Genomic DNA, 5,680 nt, shown 5'->3' on the forward strand with positions numbered 1-5,680 from the left:
CCTGCTTTGCCATTCCATCCCTATTCCTTTTCCCAGCAGAATGGCTGCTGCCTCTCCAACTAATTCACTTTATTTGCTTCAGTGATTGTACCTGGCATCCTCTCCCATATCTTTGCTTGGGCTTTTCTTTAATTCTCCCTTCTCTCTGACTTTCTCAGAATATGTTCTCTATGGTATTAAGGACGGATTTACTTCTGAACAGGGAAAACTAAAAAGTCATGAAAATCCTTTACAGTTCTAATTAGAGCTGAGTAATGTGTGTAGACAGCCAGTCTTACCTGTACCAGTAAATGGAGGATTTGGGAATCCAAGTGCCTTTTGCTTTATTACTCAGTGGAGAACTATGAAACTTTCTATTTAATTATTACCAGGAACAACGTAAGCAGGGAACAACTGCCATGGCACAGTGCAGTGGGCTTGGGGAGCTTAAATAGAGAATTTGGGGATCAGCCAGTCCTGCCTGATTTGGCCTCATTTTTCTCTGACTTCAGACAAGCCACTTCCATTTTTCTGCCCCTGACTCTTTGCATGTGACAGGCAGTTAAATGCACACGTGTCTTGTGTGGTAAATGTGGGGAGTGTTTTAGGAGGAGGCAAGTTTGTCAGGAATCTTGGCAGTGGTTCTCAGGTACAAAGATGAAGGATGAGAAATAGAAGGCAGTAGAGGCCCCACAGGTGGATTTTTTCCTTCCCAGAGAATTCCCACAAGACCTCATGCAAGGCAGTTTATTCTGTGCCTCAATTTTCCATCTCTCAAGCAGGCACTACAGGCAATACTTTCATTTCTTTGGTGTATGTAACCAAGACTGAAAGCTTGATGGAACCCTGAAGCTTTGAAAATTAAATGCTCTGTCACCCAGTAAGTTGTTTTCTTCATCAATAAACAACTTTTTCTGACAAAGGAAAAAAGTAGACAAGAATGAATCTGAAGGGAAGGGTGTTAATAGGTTAAAAGGAATCCTCCCAGCTTTCCAGAAGGCAATGCACATTTCTCTGAATTGGCTGATTGGAGTTGGTTAAGGAAATTAATTGTTAATATCTACACATGCTTTATTCTGTTACAAAGAAGTCACAAATCAAATTAGGACAAAGATTTCTCTTTAATTTCTGTGCTATTCTACTCCTTCTTTTTTAATTACTGTATTTTATATAGTTTTTCATCTAAATCTGACAGCTTATTAGGAGGCTTGAAACCCACAAATTTGCGTTTTTTTAAAGCCCACAATGAGAAGAATTACAAACAGTCCATCAATATATATACTTCTTTTATATTTCTAGTGACAGATATTTAAACCTTAGCTTCAGTCTCTCCACAGTCAACATTTGGGCAAATCCAACTCCATTCTTTACATGGTTGAGCACTTACAGAGTGACACATGGGGGGCAAACACATCACCACAACTGGGTTTTGTTGGCTTAAATCAAATGCAGACATTTAAATAGATGGTGGAGGGGATCAGAGCCCCTGCAACAGCAGGGGAGGTGAAGATTCTGCTCTCCTGACCTGCCTGTATACAGAAATTTAAAGAAAGTGGTAAGAAAAACAGGTCTGTGTTTGCAGCAGATATCACCCACATTTTCCAAAGACCAAAGAATCCGTGGAGAGTTCAAAGAGGGAGGTGGTGTGTGAGTGCAGCCCATGGAATGATAAACTCTCCTCAGATAATTTAGATGGAGAAGGCACACTGAGAAACACAATTTCCATTGCAGCAAGGCTGGGGGGACAGAAGTCTGTGGTGCTGTTTGTTCCCTGAGTGCAGCAAGGCTCTCACAGACAGCATCAATTCCCTATGCCAGGATTTTGTGTGTTTTTGAAGTAAGAATCTGTTCCCTTCATGGAAGAGGATGTCACAGTTGGACAAAAGACCTCAGCAGATTAGATTCTGCTTCTTCTCCACTGTAAGTCTCTTTATTTCCTTACTGATAAATTCTTCTTCCAGCACAGCAGCCCTCACTTTTTTTCCTATTCCCTTGTTATCCCTGTGGGCACTTTCATTTGAATTTCTGATTTTTTTTTTTTTTTTTTGTGAATCCAGCTGATTCTTTAGGCAGGTGAAATCATATATGCAAGAGAACTTGGCAAATAACTGGAAATAAGAAATCTCAAGGTCAATTATTTATGAGCATGTCATAAAGCTTGTTTGTTTTCCTAACTCCCTCAAAATCTCCAGAAAGCAAAGTGCTCTGCCCTTTCAAATCATGCTTTGTAACCACTTCTCTGCTATAATCAGATTTTTGTTTGCGAAGATGAGAAAGGCAATGAAGGAGAGGCAGATGTGTGGTTTCAGCTGCCTTGTAGGCCCCAAAATAAGCAGCCAAGGCAAACCTCCAGTGTCCTCTGCCTGCAGCCAGGGACCTGCCCAGGGCAAGGACAGGAACTGAATAACCCAACAGAACAGGAAATACAGGGACAATTTGTGAAGGGATAAGAGTTTTTGTGTTTTGTTGTTTAGTCTCCTTGAGAACTGAGAAAAGTCTCCTGAAATGTAAGTTATTCCTCATTTATCTAATGTGATTACTCTCATATTTTTTTTCTTGGAAGCACAGGATGGCAGTTTCTGAGAGGCAAAAACCTGGACAAAATAGATGAGAATCCAGGTGTTCTTGTGCCTGTCTTTACCCCAGTAATGCGGGAACTTGGGCTGCCCTTGCTGGCCCTCACTAAACCAACGTGTTTTTCTTGAAAAAGCTGAAACAATGCTTGCATGTTTCCATGGTAAATCAGCATTTTTGGTGAAAAAAGTTTTGTACTTGCACAGCCTGCCCAGAGCAGCTGTGGCTGCCCCTGGATCCCTGGCAGTGCCCAAGGCCAGGCTGGACAGGGCTGGGAGCAGCCTGGCACAGTGGGAGGTGTCCCTGCCCATGGCAGGGGGTGGAAAGATGAGCTTTAAGGCCCCTTCCAGCCCAAAGCATTCTGTGATTCTATTTGGAATTTTCTCTCAAAGGTCATTCCAAGGGACCTGCCCAGCTGGGTCCCTGATGTCACTCTTCCACATTTCTTTGCAGGGCATAAAGGATGTAGATCTTGTGTCTTCCAGGAAGAACAGATTCCTGTCAACAGTGCAAAGTTAAGAACAGAATAATGGATGGTTGTACCTGCAGTGAAGGGCTCTCAGCTCTGACAAGTGTGAGCATGGCCAGAAGGCCCCTGGCCATGCCTGAGCAGCAGAGCTCACATCTCCTCATGTTTCTTTGCTGATTTTGCTTCAGCCAGACCTTTGGGGTGTGTTTAATTATTGGTTCCTCTGTGAAATAACACAGGAGGAAAAGGACATCTTGCTTTTCCAGCAGTGAGTTTTTTACTTCTTTACAAATTTGCTCCCTTGAAATTTCCACTCATTTCTACTTTGTGGTGAGAGAAAGCAAGTCTGTGGTCACAACCACCTGTGCATGGCATTTGCTTTGCATGCTTGCACTGGGATTTTCAGGATTACATATCAGATTTGTTACCTCTGTCTGGTTTAGAGACACAGCAGAGAATTCTGGCTGAATTGAGAGAAATCTTTGGAGAGCAGTCTGATGCTGGGCTCACCCGGTTGTTTTGTACCTTTGGAAGACCCTGGAACAACTGGCACAATTAGACATGCAGAAGTATTTGAGCATCGATACCTACTCACAATGAAGCAATTAAGACAATTACTGTATGTTTTATGTAACAGGACAAATGGATCTCACTCTTAAAGTCTTTGAAAATCTCCTGTAAAAGCTCTAATAATACATTAATACATTAATCCTTCTAATCCTGTCAAACTACACAAGTGTTTCCATGGAGGGGCTGATAGGAGATCTCAGTACTGGGAGGAGGAGCAGCAACCACTTGCTGGAGCTGCTTTTCTAACCATTTATCCATGTCAGGTGTTGCAAATCGCAGTGACTCGGTGGTGAAGGGTGGGATCACATGGGATGGGTGGGGTTGGAAGGGATCTGTGAAGTTCATCTAGCCCAGCCCCTGTCACAGCTGGTTCACCTGGAGCAGGATCACATCCAGGCAGGTTTTGAATAGCTCAGAGAAGGAGACTACGTAAGGGAGAAGAAAAACTGTGGAAAAACTCTCTTGACCTTGGCCATGACTTGTGCATGCTGCCATTCCTATTGAATGCAGTAAAAATGCAACAATTTCTCCTGAGTCACAAATCTAAAGGCAGAGGGGCTGTGGCCAGGAGTGATCCAGAGAGGATTGGTGGTCCTGAACTCCCCCAGGCAAGGAGCAGTCCCAGCCAGTGCCTCTCTCTCTCACCACAGGCAAAGCCTGCCACCTCTGCAGTCCAGATGTTTTGGAGAACTGAGGCTGAGCTCTAGAAGATGGGCCAAATATCCAATCAAGAAGTAAAAATAAAAGCAAAGGTAAAAGGAAAAATATTTTGTAAAATCAAAGGCAGAGGTAGCACAGTGGCAGTATCATGGAGGAAGGAGAGAAACAAAAGAAAACTGTGTTTCTATTTACCTATGCTTAGGTTATATCCAAGAGGCTTCCCTGATTCTCCATTATCCAGCTGGCAAGCCATTTGCAATACCTGCTTAATCATGTGCCTGTGCCTCCTGCTCTTAGGCAAAGCTCATGTTCTTAGAGAACTGTCAGGGGAGAAGATGCTGATTTGGATATACAAGTTCTGAGGATTTTTTTTTCCTTTTTTTTTTTTTTTTCCCAATCTTACCTGATACTCTGTTCCAGCTGCAGCATCTCCCTGCATGGATATCTTTGATACCCAACATAAATTCAAATTAGTTTTAACCCTCCACCCACCAGGCTCCTGCTGCCTCAAAGCTTTGGTAACTCTTTAGCATGTTAACCTGTTGTAGGATAACAAACTCTTTTCTGCCTGTCATGGCAGTGCTGAAATCTCAGTGTGAAGCCTTTCTCACAGAGCCAGCCTTGCATTTCACAGCATCCCAAAATTGCCAATCACATTTATGCAATAATATACATCTCACTGCTACAAGTAGCTCATTAATAGCTCTTAATTGAGACTAGACTCAATGTCTAAGCAGCCACCTGGAGAAGATAATGGGTGTGAGGTGAGTGACCCCTGCACAGTCTGTGAGAGATTTCAGAGTGCCTGGATTTTCAGAAGAGTCTGGGGAAATTATACATAAAATGTCTGCCATATCTCACTGAGAATGGGATATCTGGGCTAGCTCAGGAAAAAAAAACAAAAACAAATCTCAATTTTAATTTTTCTGCATTTTAGGTCTTGATCTGAAAGCCAAGGCTAATGCTTCTTTTCGTAATTTAGAGGTACATGGATCCCTTGAGGTCTGTGAATTATGTACATTTGAGTCTACTTGGGGCTAGTTAAGTAAAGTACTGCTGGAAAATCCAGGACACCCACAAGCAAAGACTGTGTCTTCTGTATTTTCCCAAAAGCACAAGGCAAAAGAAAAGCTTTGGAATCCAGTCCTTCCATATAGCAGAGCCCATGGGATAAGAGGCTCTCTCAGGAGACACTTTTGGAAAATGCTGCCCTGACCCTCACCCGGACTATTTATGCTGATTTGCAGCAGATGAGTGTCTGCCTCTCTATGCCTAAATATTGTAAAGGCTCACGTGTAGCAGGCAGAGAATGAGATGGAGGGGAGAGGTTATACCCTTTATCCTGTGAAAATTTTTGAAGGGAAAGTTTCTCAACAAAACATTGAAGTTTTTGCTGAGGGATGGTGTGAAACTGTTCCCAGGGAAATG

General features: G+C 42.8%; 1 long non-coding RNA gene across 2 annotated transcripts; it reads left to right on the forward strand.

The window, feature by feature from the left end:
• The first annotated feature begins 1,076 nt into the window (after positions 1–1,076).
• On the forward strand, positions 1,077–4,908 carry LOC137486278 (uncharacterized). Of its 2 annotated transcripts, XR_011005655.1 has the most exons (3): positions 1,431–1,534; positions 1,711–1,899; positions 3,007–4,908. It is a non-coding gene; the product is annotated as an uncharacterized lncRNA (long non-coding RNA). The 2 variants fall into 2 exon arrangements; XR_011005654.1 differs by having other exon boundaries at positions 1,077–1,899.
• The last annotated feature ends 772 nt before the right edge of the window (positions 4,909–5,680 follow it).

Source organism: Anomalospiza imberbis, chromosome 21, assembly GCF_031753505.1.
Source record: "Anomalospiza imberbis isolate Cuckoo-Finch-1a 21T00152 chromosome 21, ASM3175350v1, whole genome shotgun sequence".
In the NCBI taxonomy this organism is placed as follows: Eukaryota; Metazoa; Chordata; class Aves; order Passeriformes; family Viduidae; genus Anomalospiza; species Anomalospiza imberbis.